The sequence below is a fragment of the Antedon bifida genome, chromosome 2 (assembly GCF_963402885.1).
Source record: "Antedon bifida chromosome 2, ecAntBifi1.1, whole genome shotgun sequence".
In the NCBI taxonomy this organism is placed as follows: domain Eukaryota; kingdom Metazoa; phylum Echinodermata; class Crinoidea; order Comatulida; family Antedonidae; genus Antedon; species Antedon bifida.
In genome coordinates, this window is record NC_136227.1 from 28,504,930 (window position 1) to 28,525,105 (window position 20,176).

At 28.0% G+C, this 20,176-nt stretch overlaps 1 protein-coding gene across 3 annotated transcripts in view; it reads left to right on the plus strand.

Annotated features, from left to right (window-relative positions):
• The window catches only part of LOC144858932 (histone-lysine N-methyltransferase MECOM-like), a 130,405-nt gene that overhangs the window by 92,594 nt on the left and 17,635 nt on the right, over positions 1–20,176 (plus strand). Inside the window, exon 1 of one of the 3 annotated variants that reach the window (XM_078715084.1) lies at positions 9,009–9,048. The exons of 1 other annotated variant lie outside the window; for it this stretch is intronic. The gene's annotated coding sequence lies outside the window, so the exon portion shown is untranslated. Of the gene's footprint in view, positions 1–9,008; positions 9,049–9,237; positions 9,277–20,176 lie in introns of those variants that run through there. One more of the 3 variants, XM_078715083.1, reaches the window with a different exon arrangement.

Consider the following 20,176-nt stretch of genomic DNA (forward strand, 5'->3'; position numbering starts at 1 on the left):
ACTCGATGTACAGTGATTTATCGCATTTTCTCTCTTGATACAGATTATTGCTTTATGCATTATATTTACAAGTTTTGTATTTGATATATTTATTTGTTTTCTAACAGATTGCGTACGTTTGAAGTTAGATAGGTAGATTTTTCCAAAAGTTTTCTGTTTGTGGAATCAATTTCTTTATTATGTTGTCTTTTTTAATTTGTGGAATTCCTGTTTTTCTTTAAAAACTCTCTAGACATATAACTGGTATCCATATATTCACATTTCCGGTTTAAGTTTGTTTCAACTTTTTAAAATAGTACTTCTTTAACATCATGAATTTTTAGTATGCGTAGAAGTCGGTATGAGACATTTTGTTGTCTATAAAAAGTACAAATTTATTAATATTATGCAACTTATATTAATATGTAATAGAATAGTCAATGTAAAGGAATAATCAATGTAATGGAATTCAATGTAAAGACTACGCTTACTTACAGCCACACCCAAAAAGCTCTATTCAATCAAAATGTAATTCAAAAGACTAAAATACAAATTTCCCAATGCCATTGTTTTATAACAAAAGTTGCTTGACATTGATTTAAATATCAATTGGAAAACACTACAAATGACCATTGGACTTTTTTTACATTTTCAACATTTTCAAGGATAATAACGAAGACATAAGTAATAAAAAGTAATAAACTTAGGCCTACTCATTCAATAGGCACTTGAAAATGTCCTTTGTAGTCATGTTCTTCCATTTTAGTTTGGTATCCGCATAAATTTATTTTAGTGTTGTCAAATACAATATTTTGATTAAAAGATTCAATTTATTTTAGTTAACATCTACAAACATAGTTTGAGCGTGCTAATTAGCATGCATCAAGTCGACCTCTGATTGGATAATTGTTACTGCTTCAGTGTGCAGTCAAGCGATCATTTCCTGTTGTCTATTGTTTTTTTAAGATAATGCTTTCTGCTGAATTTTTTGTAGGTATGAATAAAGATAATGCCCAAACTGATTTTAATTTTTTAAATATTTTTAATATTTATAGCAAAAATTTTTAGTAGCTGTTAAGTTTAAATGATAGATTATACCCTCAAAAGTCATGTAAGACAAAAATCTCAATTTTGAAAAAAATTGAGATAATGCCCTTTCGTAAATCAGGGCAGTATAGTTCAAGTCTGTATCCATACAAATATTAATGACACATTAACACATTTAAATTTACATTTATTATCCATATTATTACATTATATGAATAATGTGGAATTTATGAAACCAAGCATGACATAAAATGTGTTCTATTTTCAAATTGTTATAGAACTATTAATTAAATCCAGTATTTATGGATTTACATGATGATTGATTTGCATTTGTTAACAATTTCTAGTTGCCTATCCTACATTTCTGTTATCAATTCATTATTTATTGTCTGACTCATAAAATGTCACATTTTTTAAAATCAGAAGAAGTTGATGATTTACGATAGAAATTGTCCATAAAGAATTACGTGTGCCATCCTAAAGGAGGTGATTGCTTGTTTATGTCATTTAAAAAAACAAACAAATAAATTGTTTAGATAGAAATAAAAAATAAAACAATAACTTTACTAAACAAAAACCGAGAGGCAGATAATTTAAACATAATTCAAAATGAATTAATGTTTTAATAATGTTATTATTTGTGTACTTTTACTTACTTTTTTAATAATAATTAACACAATGTGAATCCCTCAATTGAAATAAAGAGTGAAAAATGTGACTTTAATAACCTTTTTAATAATTATAATAAAAGTAAAAAGTTAAATATTGTATGTTGTTGATTCTAATATGATAGATCACGATGAAGAATCACTGTTTAGAGAGAACACCTGTGTATAAATTAGTTTAGATGTTATTTCAATGTCATTATTATTTATAGTCATTAAAAAGTATTTAATCAAATCAAATATATAACCTGAAAAGAAACATTTATTCAATTACATTGTATGAAAGCATAGGAATGACAGTTTGTAATATCTGAACCAGGTGTCGCGAAAAAAAAAACCATGAGAAACAAGATTGTTAAATACCTGTTTAAATACTATTACCATTGATGTTAGAGTAAGGTAATCAATTAGCATAGACAAGAACTAACAATTTCCTACATATGTCTATGGCAATGTCTCTACTGAAGGAGCTTAGGCCTTTTAATATGACCTAGAAAACGAAACGACAGCGCAACTGTTCAATTTCACGTCGTTGAAGAATTCAACGCTGCAACTTATGTGATGTTATTTTGATGCTACTGGATTCAGACGCAGATACAAGTTTTAACATTTTTTGAAAATGAGTTATTTCCCAATCAATAACAATAAAATATCTTTATTTCGAAAAGATACAAAACTTGATTCACCAAATTGGTGTTTTTCACAAGTCTTGATATGAAAATATTTCCAAAAAGAAAAAAATACAGAAAACTTACAAAATGAGTTATTTCCCAGTTAATAAAAATAAAATATCTTTATTTCAAAAAGGATACAAAACTTGATTCACCAAATTGGTGTTTTTCACAAGGCTTATGATATGAAAATATTTCCCAAATAAAAAAAAAAGAAAAAAACTTACAAAAATAAGTTATTTCCCAGTTAATAAATATAAAATATCTTTTTTTTTTTAGAAAAGGATGCAAAACTTGATTCACCAAATTGGTGTTTTTCACAAGGCTTATGATACAAAAATATTTCCATCTTGTGAACAAAAAAAGATAGGAAAACTTTCAATTTATTTAAAGTAACCTTTTTTTTTTTTATTTTTACAAGATGTTATCATGTATTTTAAAACTGATTTTTTATTAGGAATAGAATCTATCAAATAACAAAAAGGATAAAGCCAACAAAACAAAATAATGTAAACTGATGATTGCTAAGGTTTGGCATTGGCCTATATTTCTTCATCTTTAATAGAATGTTAAGTTTATTTTATAAGCTTTTCAATCAGAATAAGCAATTTGAATAGAGACTGAATGAAGTAAATGCTTAGTTAAATTCTTTTATGTTTGATGTTTGTATTCTTTCATTCATCCTGATTAAGTGTATTAAACTGACTTGCGTCCTCAGGAACTCAAGACAAATGACAGAGTTAGACAAAATCAGTCTTTTGTTAATATTAGTCCTATACAAAAGAGTAAATGTTTGCAAGTGAATAAAAGTACGAAAAAATAGAAATTAGTAGAAAAGCGATCATGAAGCAAATAAATCATAGAAGTAGTTTGTTTTGAATCCTATTGTTTACCATCTAAAATACATTAAAAAATATAAATTAACTGAAAAGTAACATGTATGAAGTAAATTTTATGAAGATATAGTTCAATCTATAACGATTTTTTGAACCAATATATTTTTTCTTTTGTTAGAAATCTTTCAATTTAAGTTTAGGTATCAAGAAAAAAGATTGAAATAAGAAGATAAAACTATTTAAAAAAAATTGTTTTCTAAAAAATCTTTGAACTTATTCACAGAAAAGTAACAATAATATAAATGAATAACATGTATTAAATACATTTTACAAAATACAAGGGCAACAATCATCATAAAAATATAGAATAAGAACTCTTTAAATGTTTTAATATACTTTGACAATATAGGCCTACAAATTTGTTTGAAAGGAAATATAATAATACAATGGTAAATGACTATAATAATTTTTTTGCAAAGTATAACTTCAATTTTAATTAATTTATAAAAAATCCTGAAAATTGGGGAAAAGATCAATAAACGTCAAACACATATCATTTCTTAAATTTTGTTAAGGCATTCAAAAACAATTTGTGTGTTAAGTTTTGTTTTAATTCTCTTCTAACTGGACAATACTTAAAATCAGTACTAAAATGCTGTCCAATAACAAATAGGTATGAATAATCATAATCCAAATGTACTGGTTAAACAAAGATACATGTAAAATATATAATAATTGAAAAATAATTAATGATGTCTTAAAAATCTTTATTACTTATTTTGTTTAAGATATTTGGCTTAAATAGAAACAATAATTACAGAGTAATTTTTCAATTAGAATTATGACAGAAATATATTTCAAATCCATCAACTTAAACATGACAAACGAGTGAAATCCAGTTAATGGCCAAATCAACGTAAGAATATACTTTACATCAATATGGAGGACAATTGACCAATGGCTATCTCCTATTATTGCCGTCCATCATTCTGCACATTATATCATTGGTCATTTGCATTACAAAAGAAAACATGAGTACAATACGTTAGAAGAGAAAAATCTATAACAGTTTCATCATTGATGATAAAAGCACTTGAAATGAAATCAACCAGAAAATCAATATAAAGAGAGACAAGCCTCGCTCTGAGAGAACCTACTTGGTAAGTGATACCCACTGCAAGTAATAGCTAAATAATAGCTATATCCATCCCCCCTCTATTGAGATAATATGAAGTGTACGATGTACATCTTGAGTGCTCTTGCAAATAATCTTGAATGATATCGCGCTAATAGTCCCATTTTTTTAGTGCTTGCGATACCTCAATGATTATTAACTCTTGTCAATCAATCAAACAAGATAAAGATGCACTTAAAGTGACCACTTAGCCTGCTCGTTAATCATAGTAGACAATCAAAACGGAATGACGGAATGATGCTTAAGAAAATAAATCAAACATAACAACACAAGACAATCATGAGAATTTATGCTATTTTCTTTCTGTCAGTGATTGACAGACTGTAAGATAAAATGGGAGGAGCATCCAATTGTTCTTCATTTTTGCACTCAATATTTTCAATATCCTTCAATTTGTTTAGTTCCATACATTTTACATTAATATTTATGTAGTAGACTTCCATTTTATCAATATTATGTTTTATTTATTTGACCATCATAGCACACCAATACAATAACATACAATACAACATATAAAAAAAGAAAAATGATCTTTTGGAGTAGCTTAGGAAAAATACATTAAATATACATAAAAAGTGAATAGATTAATAAAAAGTTAATTTCAATATTGCAGTGGTTTTGTTAAATTTTTAAATGTTAAAACCAAAAAGTTGCTAATATTTGTTTAGGTTTTCTTTTTGCCATTTTTTCAAATTAATTTATTTTAGCCATTTTGCAAGAAAAACGATGAAAAAACAAACAAAACTCTTTTATAAATGTTTTCACCTGTTGCGGTTTTCTGAATACCTCAAAAATGCATTTTATTTATAGACTAATAACACTATTGAATATATAGTGCAATAGTCTCTTTGCTATTTTGTTTCATCACTCAATTTTAATTTTCCGCTTTGCTACCCATTCAGTTAAAGGGTCCTTTTATAAACTTTAAGAGATGTTGCCATTTAGTCAATTACCAACACGTATCAATGCTTTCAGGCCAACGTCATCCAGCCCTTTCATATTGAATTTGTTTATAATTAACCACCTCGCATGCCTATTGTTAATCGTCTTTTCATCACACGTTTTCAATAGTCTGCTGGATAATATCAAAATGCAGTTACAGATATGTCTTTGTCTTCTTTATATTAACAGGATAACCACTTGCAGAGTGGAAAGGTTGTATTATGTATATGTATATCAATATTAAGAATGATATGTACGATTTATTTACCAGTAGTGTACACTGGTATAAAATGTTCTGTACATAAAATCAATATTAAATACTGTATTATGTAAAACTGAACATGGTCATTTAACTTTCACAAAGAAATAGTAATTGATTACATTTAATACTATTTTACTAAAGATGTTTGAATTTGCTGACAGCCTTTGGTTAAAAAACTGCCTTAGCTCAATAGTACAATTTTATTTATGATTATTATAGGCCTACTAAAATAAATTAGAGAATTATCAATTTGAAGACAGTAGCTGCTACATACGGTAGTAATAATAGTGCCTCGAAAATAGAAATAAAGATTTTCGGTACTGTATCTATAGTTTCTCCAATATTATAACAGGCAAATTTTTCGATACAGTTGCATATTTGCATCAACCTTTTATCATAGACCGTAAGCCTAAACTTAACATAATACAGGTACCACATGTGATACTGTATTACATAACTCGCCATGATACTGGACAGATGATACCATATGTTGAAATACAGTACAGAGAAATAGTTGAAAAGAAAAAATTGTAAATTAAATAAGAATTTAGGAGTATGAAGTCAATGCATATATCATAGACCATAAGTCTACCTTAAGATAATACAGGCACCACGTGTGATACATGTAATGCTGTATTACATAACTCGTCATGATACTGGACAGATAATGCCATATGTTGAGATACAGCACAGAGAATTGGTTGAAAAGAAAAAATCATAAATTAAATTCAGAATTTAGAAGTATGAAGTAGTAACGCATATAAACCTAACCATAACATAATATAGGCACCACGTGTGATACCTATGTGATGCTGTATTACATAACTCACTATGATACTGGACAGATAATGCAATATGTAGTACAGAGAATCAGTTGAAAAAGAAAACATCATAAATTAAATTAAGAATTTAGAAGTGTGATGGATCTATATTTGTTTCATACATCCTATGTTCTTTTCATAATTCAACTTCTTTAAAAAATGAAAACAGTTGATAATGAATCATGAAACAGCTTGGGTGTTGACTGGCAGAAGTCGAAACGCCTATAAAGTGATATAGAGGTGAACAACTTAAAGTTAAACATTAAAGTAAAGTGTCTGACCTATCTGGGTTAATTAACATAAATAGTGTTAAAACTGAAAGAGAAAAGGATAAAGGAAGCCATGTTGATAGACTATACACAGGTAAAAAGTTATTTTGAAATTATTATGAAGAAGGTATTAAGTTGGTGGAAAATGAGGACAGTGAACTTTGAACTAAACCATTACTCAACTTTGGGGTAGATTTTTTTTTTTTATTTAATTAATTTATATTTTACATTATTAATATTTAGTTTATTAATATTTAAATTTTTCTTATAGTGTACGTGTGCATATAAATTAAAAATGATATTGAATTTATTTGATATGTTTATAATTATATGCACGATTGTTATTGTTAATTGTTAATATATTAAGTTAGCATAATTGATTTACTTAGTTTAATAATTCATAAATTGTATTGGTATAATTACAAATGAATCAACAATTTTTATTGGCCTACTTAAATTATTTCTTAATTTTTTATTTATTAATTAATTGGATATCATTTATTGATCAATTGGTAATTGTTTTTACAAAAGTTATTTGTAGTAAATGATAATTTAGTTAATTGAATTATAAAACTATAACATATAATACTGTAGGCCTACATGATTGACGCGTTTATTAATCTATTGATTTTAAAAGGTATTGATTTTTAATTCTTTAATTAGATATTGATTGTGGATGTTATTGTAGTGTTGTTATTGATCTTGATGATTGTCTTGAGGTGTAAGACGAGAGGTTAACCACCAATCCAATTATACCCACTTGACTTGACAATAAAAGTGAATTCTTTCTTGTTCTTTTCATAAATTAGGTGCAAAATAGAAATATCTAGCAAGGGTGCACTGTACTATACCAATGCCTGCAGGGTGATCTAGTTTACTTGTTTTCTATTCATCCTCTTATATTTTACTGATCTGAAATCCAGAAGTGACAAATACAAATATCCTATTACTCTTTAATAAACGTGGTTATAGTTGGAAAACAGGTAGGAGATAATGGGACACCTCAACAACTTACTGAACAAGTAGTACAGACACCTGTATCACCTCAACAGTGTATTCTAGAGGGGACTTTTATGGCTACATTTTGTAAGTGGGATGACCCTACCCTAGTAGAGATTTATACCCATCAGTACTGTTTAAACAAAAGTTAGTTTTATCATACTTCTTGGAGCTTTTATGACTTGTTTGTTTCACATCCCTTCCTCATGACATTTAGAGCCACACTTTTCACTCTATTTTTAGCTATTACAAATAATAAGAATAATGGTCGTATCTGTAATGTAACATTAAAAGAATCGTTTTTTTAATTGAAAACGTGACCTTTGAATTATCATTCTCACTAGCTAAAGCTCTGTCTACACTATCAAACTAGTTTGACAAAAAAATGTGAAGTGCCCAAATATGGTAGTGATATGTCTAAATATGGTAGTGATATGACATCATCATGTCCATATATGGGCACATCACATAAAGTTTGATAGTGTAAACAAAGCTTAACAGTAAACTTCCTCGTCAACCAAATTTTAAATATTTCTTTTTTCTAGTTGGCCTTATAAAATAACTCTGTAATCTAAAAACATCTTATAGGATTAATACTAACACAAGAAACAAACAGTATTAGGAGTCAGATTTACTTCAATATCTTTTTTTATCATTCTTCATATCTTAATCCTGTTTAAAAATCTGCTTATTTGATCATTATTATAATCTATTCAAAGTGCTATACAAAAAAATGGTGTTTTTGATTTTATAATCTGTCTTTAAAGGGTGTACAACATTTTTATTTACCAAAATTAATGCATGTCATTATTCTGGCAATTGTTTGTAAAAGATTGATTTCAAGTTCAGGTGGGTTCAAGATAGTGTACTAATTTCACTGATGAGTTTTATCCTATTATAGTTTTTATTGTGTTAAAACTTATCAGAGCGCAATCGGCAATAGCTTAGGACGGAGGTGGTATTTTAAATATATAACAACAAATAAAGCTAAAATTATGGTTTAAATTCCATTCTTATTATGAGATCTGTTTTTTAAATTCTCTTGTGCTTGCAGTAATGATGTTATCTTAGTAGGGTCAATAGACACGTATTAAAGTTTGTAAAAAGCACTTTGTTTTCCTTTGTTATACCGTCTTTTTTACCAAGATGCTGTTAATTTTACAGTTGGGCAACTTTGCAGCATCTTTTATTATATTAGAAATAAGTTTTCTAACCGGAAAAGAATCATCAACTTTTATAATTTACCGTACAATAGGTTTTATAGCTTCATACGCGTTCCTTTAGTGTCTGGCAACTGGAGCACATGCGTCTCTTTCTACGTGACAGCACAGATGTGTCGTTCAACTATCAGTTCTGCTTTTTGTGAGTAATTTCTCGCTGAATAATTTTGTTTCCTTACGAAAAGAACATTTCTTTTGATTATTATTATTCTAGCGTACTCATTAAACTCAGTGTTATCATTCTCTTCTTTTCTGTGCAATTTTTCCATCTGACTGGAGTTCTTATATACTAGTAAATTCTTACCATTACTTAGTCTGTTCATAATGGGAAGACAAGTGCTTTGAAGAATTTAAAGACTTTCCAAGTTATGTACGTATAAAATATATATTTTGGTTTTTTTTATTGTATGTATGTGTTATTTGTTTTTGCTTTATAACATGATTAGTACCTATTTTGGATATTGTTCCTAAAATTAAGTAAATTTAGTACAGGTAGTTAAAAAAATCTACATACTTCATATTAACTAATGTATCAAAAAGAAACCCAGAAAAAATAAAGAAACAAGCAATTTAACATGCAATAACAGATTCATCTTGTCCTGACGACTCTAACTACTTGCTCATTAGATAGTCGTCGATGATAATTATTTATTAATACGTCGGTTATTGCCCACTCTCAAAAAGATGGCAATCAATATACGATACTGAAGTACTGCTACTTAGCGCAAGAAGATTGCGATGCACGGATGGAATTTTACTTTGATTGTGTCGACGATTGTTGTTAGAACGATCGTCTCGTTTCTTTGATGATAAATCATCTTGCTGTCTATGGATAAATTGATGTCACTCTGGGCAAACATCGCACTTAAATAGAAATTGAGGAGAAAGATGATGGCAATGATAATGTTCGTTTTGGTCCTTAATTAAGCAAACACGTCGATGGGAAAACGTTAAGTGCTAACATTTGGCGGTAATAGGTATTCTTTATCTCCGTTAAATTAATAGGATAATTAATCGTATCAAAAGAGGGTATCAAAGGTTTAAATGGTTTTTTAACCGGTGTGAATTTAAATGAATTTAACGAGTAACTAGACAACTGTGCGTAACCCTGGAAAAAAGTGACGAAGAAGAGATCGGTAAAATGCTCTGCCTAGATTAATGGAATTTGTTAAATTGAAAATTCACTGACAACTTGATAATGGAAGGTAATTAATTCTCATCTAATAGTGATGGGTAAAAGACTTGATAGTCTATTTCTTATAAAGATATTTTTAGTATTATTAGATTGATTGTCGTAGCAATTCCAGGATAAACTAAAGGAATAAAGGCACATAAATTGGTAAAAATTAATACTGCAGTAAAAATTAATGTACATTTAATTAAGACTAATTTAATATTTCTGGGATGGTATGAAAAGAATTTTTAGTTTTGTTTTTTTTTTTAATTAGTATTATCATCAAACAATATTTTACTAATTCTTACAGATTTTACAATATTTATAATCATAATAAGTTTGTTATTGTTTAAAATTAAAAAACATTACATTTTTAGGAAACACAAAGCTAGTGATCTGAAGATCTTCGTTCAGTCCTATCTGAGAATGGCATTTTTTATTCTTAACTCAAATGTAAAAAAGTAATTTATGTAGGAAAATGTAATTATGTAATTAATATACATTTTTATTTTATTTTAAATAATATTTTTATTTAATTATTTACATTTATGGCTACAATTGATTTGTTGTGTATAAGAAACAATGAATGATATCTACTATATTCACATTGTTTCGTACCATTTAAAATCACAATTAACACAACAATAAAATGAACAATGACATTTACACAATAATCAATTTTCGCATTTGATTTGTCAAAGGTGTTTATGGTGCTAAATCTTATGATTAATAACGGTAATTTGTAAGGATTTTACCCTGTTCTCATGGGGTCAATTTCAAGTGGACCCAGTACATGTTTTAATGACAACACTATTCCATCACATATCCCCATTTGCCATCACATTATCCAAGAGATATATCATTACCAATTAAATATGATTAGCTTCTCACGTTCCTTTTGTCTTACTTCACTTTGTAATGGCTTCCTTGACGATTTTCTACAAGCTTTTCTGACACCTTTTCAAACAATGGAGTCGTAAAATCACAGTGTAAATCTGTAACGTGTATTAAAAATAATAAAAACATGAGTGAAGACCAGATTTGTTTAAGTGTTCCCTCTGGTAATGCTTCTTGTCTCATTCCATCAAATCATATTCTCTGTGTTGTTATTTACGACGTCGACTTGATTTCATGAAAATAGATGTCTCTTGTTAATCCCGAAACGATGGTAAATCTCAACACAATGGAAGACCTAGTTTACGCGGAAGAGAGAAAAAATAGTTTCTTTGAATAGAAAATGTCAAAGTGATTGTAACAATCAGTAGTACAATTTTGTAGATTGTTATAAAGTGGGCAGATTCACTATTATGACGTATAGATAGTTTATTTATTGCTAAAAGCATCTCTGAGAGGGTAACGGTACTTTTCGATTCGTTACAAACCTTTGTCACAGTCGTCAACAATATATCAACATATTTCATTTGATTACCGCCAACTCGTAATGATTTCAAAGCTGTTGTCTCGTTGACTCTGATAGATTCATGTGCCGTTCTCGTTGACATATTTCTTTATCAGTGCGGATGATGTAAATGGACAACATTAAAAACAATTTACGATCTTCTTTCGAGTGAGTGACACGCCGATGTTGATGTAATCGCTCCTTTCGAGAATTATACCTTAAGGTTTCCATCATTGCTAAGCGATATATATATATATAAATAAATGACACTGCAGCATATAAACTCAGCTTTCCCAATAACTTCATGTAGGTCGTTTATTTTCATATTTTCAATAAAGAAAAATATGAAATGTCTTGTTTAATTTGCTCATCTTGGTCATTTATCAAAAACATTTAGATAAATATTTGCTATGATGATATGAAAATTGATATAAAACATATTGGGTATTGTGATGTAACCTGTAATGTTATAGATATTTGCTTTGCTATGACAAAAACATTTTTATTGAGCATATTATAATTTTTAAATGTTTTATTGTTATTCTTATTATTAAAAAATGTTTATTTATTTAAATTTCTGTCAAATAAAAATCAAACAGACCATATATTTCTGCCAAATAAAATCAAATAGATCATATAAAGGCAAGAAAAGACTGTCCTAAACAGCTATTGGTCAACCCACTAAACAAAAAAAATTAATTATGTAAATTAATTATTTGATATTCTGTACTATATTGTAGTTAAACACATACAAAACAAAAGATTTCTAAATTTGTTTTAATATTTGTTATACTATTATTGAACCTAAAATGTGATCATGTAATACAATAATGTATTGTATGCAAACTTAACATGTAAATCTGTGAATAATATATATCAGGAAAAGTGAGATTAATACTTGTGTTATTTTTCTAGCATTCCCTGCTATTCTCTGCTATTCTCTTTTTCCTACGGATTATTTGGTCCCAGGTGTCCATTTGTTCGTTTAATTTTTACAAAGATTACAACACTAGAAATGAGAATAACAAGTATTCCCCCTCCCATTTTCTATTGAAATGTGCGGGGAAATCAAGAGTGATATTAATTGCCGTTTAAAAGCATTGATTAAACATCACCTGGTCGTGATTCTCATCAATTGAGTATTGCGTTTGTTGTTGTTCGCTTCCTCAACGTTGACAAACTTTCAGTTTCCTCGGATTAAGATGCTCTACTCGTGGATCAAATGCAGGTGTAATTTTTGTTTCTAAACCATACAGTACCTTAAGTATGAAACATGTAAAGGTTAAATAAAAAATAGGCATTAAATGAGGTCGTGTGTGACACAGTCTCTCATCAGATCATGTTGGCATTAAAGTCAGTTGAGAAACATTATTTATTGTTTAGCTAAGAGGTTTGAAATCCAGGAAATAAATTGAAAATTGGTCAAATTACATGAGAGTTTAAACTTTGTCTAGAGAGATGGACCCTAGTTTTTAAGTTTGTGACAAAACTGTCGTAAAATGTTGAAAAGCTGACGTCTACTGTTGAGAGATGCTGTGTGATTGAGGTATGATTTATTTGAGATTTATTTCGAGTACGACTTAACAAGTGTTATGTGTTAAAGATCTTACATTAACATAGCTGCAGATTTCTTGCTAAGTACCATGAAGATTGAGGTACCCCTCATGAAACTGTCTGTATGTGTAGTTCAAATTCCCTATTTTATTTAGTTGTTTTCAGTAGATCCCCTATTAAGGCGACCATATCAGACCAAACAAATAGTGTAAACTTTATATGGTGTCCCCTGAATATGGGTGTCCCCTCAATATGTCCCTAAGAAAAGGTTTACTGTATATTTAAAACATTTCAAGATGTATTGTCCCCTTAAAAAATAATTATATTACAAATTTCTGTTGAATATGCCATTTTAATGTCACATAATAGTTAGCCAAAAATTAGATCGAAAAAAAAAATGATTTACCTGAAAAAACTGTAATTTAAAGCAAAAAATAATCAAATTGACTGCCATTCAGTGAGTTTTTGGTTGAATTTTTTTTTCATCGGTCGGTCGGTCCGTAAACACTAACTAAAATTTGGGCACGCAACTGCAGCCATGTATATGGCCTTATTTTTTCTATGGAAGTGATTAACTTTATTAAAACTATAAAATAAATTATCCAAAGTCTGATTTAATTAATCTTCATTTTTAAGATACTGTAGCATATCAAAATAAGTTTGTTTGTATTGAATGTTTTTGATAATTAATTTAACATCCTGTGTTTAACCCTATATGCCATTTTACCGTAAACCTATGAATTGCATTACAGTATAAGCAAATCGATTTGGTGCAATTCTATCAATTATAATGCAAAAACTAATTTGTTTCATTTTATTAAATGATCTTGTGGGTTACTCATTACTCAGGGAAAATAATTAAGACAGAAAACATAACATTGAGATTCATTTATGAAAGAATATTAGCCGACACCATTTCTATTCAGCTAATGAAAATAGATGTGTTCCAATCCAACGAATATCGGTAGATAATTAGAAAAAATATTTCAGTAATAAGTAATTTGATACAATTTAACTTGTAATACATTAAAATAGTTTAAATTTTAACATGTAAAAAATGGTTATACTAAACATTTATCTGTTTATGTCATAGTTAGACTTTACTGACTATAATATAACATTTTGTTTAGTTAATATGATTTATTTCTTAAGTTAAATATTATATGTGATTTTTTTTTTATAAAACGGGTATTAAAATATAATTTTTAGGATATAGATATCGGTCATTATATAAGAAAATCACTAGTGGTATACATGATAAATAAACAATTAAAACAAATAAATACATTTTATATATTGGCGTTTTTTTGAGTGCCCACAATTATATGATACATTTATTGTATATTTAATACAGACATATTCAATTTTAAATAAATAATTGGCTGAATTTAAAAAGCATTTATAAAAAAAATTGAAATTTGTTACAATCAGATGTTAACAAGTAAAAACTCTTGTCATATTATAACTACTGGGTGGAGCGATGAAGTTTGAAAAATACGTAGAATTTGTAATTTACATTACCTATGTAGAGGGAGTGAATATGATTGGTGGAACAGTCAGAGATGAGGAGGGAGGAGATAGCATTGAATAGACTTGATCAAGGAGCATATGTTTAAACAGGAAGAAGCTCGTCAGACGCACGAAGCTTTGTTAAATAGCGCTACGCGAAGATCAATCACTCAGATTAAAACGCAGTCATAAATCACATTCCATGACAGATGCTAAAGAGCTCTTTTGATTTCTAAATTGTGAAACTATTGACTCACATTTCGATGTGGTAGATCTTGTAAGTTAGAATCATAGAATCAGACCATCTGCAAATCCTTCTTACAATTCTTGCCCACCTGCACGTAAAACCTCCCAAAGAATACCGACAGTATTTTTTTTTCATTTAACAATCCTTCGTCATTTATCTTACAAATTAACATCTCGTACGAATTTGTAAAAAGGAACGTTTAGCATGTTGTCTATCGATACACAATTAGTGTATTCTCGCCTTGCAAAATCCTGCCGTGGGAAAGCGTGGGTGTCTCGACATCCGTCAGTTTGAATAGGGACGTACTCGTGACTTGGCTGTGAGTTGTTTTACCTGCTTATCTTGTTGGACGACGAACATTCTGCCTGAATCACCAACTCGTCTTAGACCAATTAATGGGTATCATTTGTTGCTGTCCCAGAGTTGTTGGTGTTTACGCCGTGGGTTTCAATCTCTAACGAACACTTTCATATCTTCGTCTGGTGATTGAGCCTAGTTCAGTAGGCCTTCTTGTCTTAAAGCTTCGACTTCAACTGAGTGACAGTTATTCAACTTTATTTATGAATGTTGTATAAAAAAAGTTTTCCAACTCGAGTTGTTAAAAGTTGATAAAGTATTTTGAGCGGCTAAAGTTAATTTACTGTTTGTTTCACGGCGTTAGGATGTTTTCAAAGCTTTCGGTAGGTTTTGAATTTTTTTTCACTTTCAACTATTACATAAACAAATGTTATGTTACCTTTTTATGAATTTCTTAAAAATGAAATGACTTTTAAAATAGCATATTTGATAATTAATAATTGAGTTATAATTCATTTAAGAATAATATTTGGACTATTTATAATTAAATTTAAATAAAATATTAACAGTTTTGATGATTATACCAAATATTAATTTGGTCACAAAAGTAGTTTTTACATTTTTCTGTTGAAAATTTTTATTTTTTTTAAATGGAAAATTGTTTCCTGAAGATTAAATTTCAAATCTATTATGTTAACTATTTTTATAAATTAGAGTTATAATATAAGAGCAAAGCAATCAGAAAGCTACTGTATAATAAGGATATGGTTATTTTTCTTTTAATTTATGTCTGTCACAAAATAATAACTGAATAACTTCGAAATTTAAACACAATGAATTAAATGAAAAGAATTTTTGACAAAAGACTGAACAAATATTGTCAGAATCTAAAACTTGTACCACAATAGAAAATAGGTTATCTTAGGTCGGGAAGAAAGAACTACCTATAGTGTGTAGATGAATGGAAAACGCATTTTGTAGATAAGATGACACACAAGTTGTTTACTCATCGCGTTAGTTTACCTGTGTGTGTTAAGCCCTTAGGTGTAAACCCAATAAAAGTACAGATGCGAGGTAATAATAGATACATATTCAGAGACCACTACTACATTAAAGTGTCAAGGATATTTTTACCCTTAGAAAATAAAATTTGAAGAAAAGGGAGCTTTGTATTGGAAAATCTATGGTTGTGTTTATGTAAACAACGATGATTTTTAATTTCGTCTAGGTGTGATCAAACATCAACCACTTAGCTTCAGGATATTAAAAATAAGGTATTTTCATAAATTTTCATTAGTTCATTTAATATCTCTATTTCAAAATTTAGTGTTTAATTTTCATTCTACCTTTTTTAAAATTAGTAATAATTGTTTCAATTTATTATTATTTTACTTTTATAAGTTATTAATTATTTAACTATGATATTAATTTATAGTATTAATAATTTCGCTACCATAATATTAAATGTATTTACTAATTGCATTTACTTTATTATTGTATTAATTTATAATTATAATTATTTTACTACATTATTACAGTATTAATAATTTCACAATTACCATTTTAAATAATATATTACAAAATACTTTCCACATTGAAACGTCTGTAAAGTAAAAAATTTACCTATAAATTTTAAAATATAAGGGATAATATTTGTGTAGTTTAATCTTTTTTTTTTGGAAATAAATAAAAACATTGAAGAACTTTATATACATTTATAATAATAATATGATAAAAAAAATAATGCAATTTTTGCAAAAATATACAATATAGGCCTTTATAGGCACACACAATTTATTGTGTCAGATACTGTACTTTCTTTTTAATTTTAATCTTATAAGTTTATACTTATCTATAGAATGATAAACTTTAAAATTAAAAAGTTCAGATAGACCTGAATATGACCTTAAGTTCAAAGATTGTACAGAATCTCAAAGGCTTTCTTTTTCAATATAAAACCTGTTGCCTTAAGCATGTATTGACCCAAAGATAGGAAAACAAAAGATAGAACAAGAAGGCATTTGAAATAAAGATCCTGTGAACTTGTTTACTCCCTCGTCAGATAAGAAAAGATAACTTTGTTGACCAAAGGATTTAGATTGGTCAAGAAAAGAATCAGAGAAAAAATTCCTTTTAAGATATTAGTACCCATTATTCTACAGCGGAACATTCCGCAAGGACCCTGACCAATAATTTTTGTTTGATTTTTAAGATGGTGGTATTTACAATGTTAGTTATTGTTTTAAGTTCAAGGATGTAGCCTATTCAAAGTTATTCTCATGATTTTAATAATTGTTAAGTTAGTAAATAAAAATATTTAAATTGATAATATAAGTTCAGTGGTTAGTGTTTGCTTATGTCTATGGTACAGAGTATGGTAGATATTCCAACCTTGTACGAACAAAATGTGAAAAGGTTAAAAAATATAGTGACTCACTATGTAAAGTTTACATATATTTTGGTCAAGAAGAGACCATTGCGATACTTAAACAGTATTTCTACAAATATTTAGTGTCTCTAAAACTATATTGCCCTTATATTATTGATAATTTGCATTTGTATTTATTATTGTTGAATGTTTGTCAGACAGTCTGCTGTAAGCGTGGGTTATAAGCCTGTAATTCCAATTTAGCTTTTTATATTTAGCTTCCATCACAGAAGAGAAACTTAACTGAAAGTCAGTACATTCATCTAAAGGTTTATTTGATTATGTTTAATAATTACTTATCTAATATTAATAAAATTCATTAAAAATCATATTTTAATATATTTAAAAAAGTTAAAATTACATTGTACAATATTTTTATTAACTATATACTAATTCATATTTATTCATATTAAATTATTTCAAATTGCAATGAAATACTGATTTGCAGTAGTTTTTACATTATTAAAGACAAATTAAGATCCAAACATAACCATCATGTGATCATCTCCAGGATCAAATGAGGCTAACAAACTAAGTTATTCAATTTTACTGTGATATTAATTAATGTTTTATTAATAATTCAGCCACCATTTTCAAAGATACAGTAAGCAGAGAGTAATTGTATTGTTGATTATTATATTGTATTTGTACATTATTTTCCTTTCTTTAACGGCTTAGACATTATGTTCCTCTGTATAGATCATTAATGTACCTACATCAAACTCATTCAGTTCTCAAAGCCCTAGTATTTGCGAAGGACAAAAAGATTAGCGATTGATAAAATCCGAAAATCGTTTGAAAGCGAACAGAAAAAGAATGAAAATCAAGACAGATTACGCAGCAATTTCTGTTTCCTTCGACGACGAGTAATAATTGATCCGCATTGTCAGACATTAAGCTTTCTTAAATTATGAAGCGTTAGCAACGATTGTTTTCAATCAACAATGATAAAATTGTTGTGTTTTTGTGCTTTTACAGGTGTTTTTGAACCAAAAAATCAACAATTAGCAACAAAATTCTTAGTATTTTATATCTGCATAGCTTTAATGATATTTAAATATAATATTATAGATATTTCTTATTAAAATTACTGTAAATTTGAACTTAAATTGATCTATCAGTAATAATTGATTATATATTTCAAAGTGAAAAAAACATTACTATATTATAAAATATGATAATAATAAAAAATAATGATAAAATCAGTATACACTATTAAATATTTTCTTTAAAAACTTAAATTTTGTACATATACTTTATATAATACTTCATATTCATTTTTATTACAAAAAATATATGCAGCTGATTTCAGTCAATTCAGTGTGTGTTTCAATTATTTTACTATTTCCAAGCTTTATTTCAAAACTATTTATCTGGTTTTTATAAACGCAGGTATTATGAGCATGAGCCACTGATGTAAAGGAGTAGTTTTATTAAAATATTATTATTACATACATGTCCTAATAGAAGCCTATAATGAAATAACAAAGAAGTAAAACACTAGTATTAAAACAATTATCCAGTAGAAAAAAAACCAGAACAATGATACAGATAATAAATGTGAAATATGTTAATAATATCTCAATATTTGGTTGAAATTTGGTAATCGTATTCATGTCATAAGCACGATCTTCAAAAGCTAACAGAATAGTGTAATTGTTCTGTAACTTACCCACCACCGTGAAACATACACGTTGTTGTAACAAAAACCTAATTATGTCAGCATAATTTTTAATTAGATCCTTGATGTGTTTTCTCTCTTGTGGAGATAACCAATAAATAATTTCATTGTTTTCTTGATATTTATAGGAGAGTACAATTTAGTAAGTGATGTTTAATAGTTTTTTAACTTTGACCAAAATTGGTTTTTTTCTTTTATATAAGCGAAATTATAATGTTTGGTTTTCTAAATAGTAGTCAATAATATTAAATCTACATAATTTAAATTTTGATTTCATTCATTTATTTGTTCATGTTTTGTGGAAATATATCTTTAAAAGGTCTACAAAATTGATTTCAACAATTTGATAAACTTTTGTTGATCAAATGTTCATCATTGCTTCATCTTTTACAAGTAAATTATTAATATGAAACATGTGTTTTATAAATTTCCAATGGATTTCCAATTCATATTTATTTTATAGTGGTAGTCTTTTAAAGATAGCTTCTAGGATAAATACTTAGCATTCTTAAGCTTGCTTTTAAAGAACCACTTATCCTTGCTATTATCTGTTTTTATTTAATGATTTTTTTTATGATGTACAATGTCAACACTGTTCTACAATTTGTTTGTGTCTATCAACAAAGTAATCTTATTTGCACTGTGTGTCTGTGTCATGCACCCTAAAGGTACGCTTGATGATATTTTCCTTCAAGAAGAAAGAGACATTTATTAAGAAGTACAGTACAGGCTAAAGATTTTAAGAAGTGTTATAAGAATCTTTAAGGCTACTAGTTTTCTTCTGTTTAGCTTTTGTAATCTTGCATGCTAGTGGGAAGAACACGACTTAGACTTGAGATGTTCTAATAGTCTTATTATAAAATGTTCTTCTTGGCCTTTGATTATCAAAACCTATTGTTCGCAGGTGTGTCTTCTTGTATAGAACTAGTATTACCCCTCAGGTGTATTACCTGGAACCCTGACCAGCAGAAGAGGGGCCTC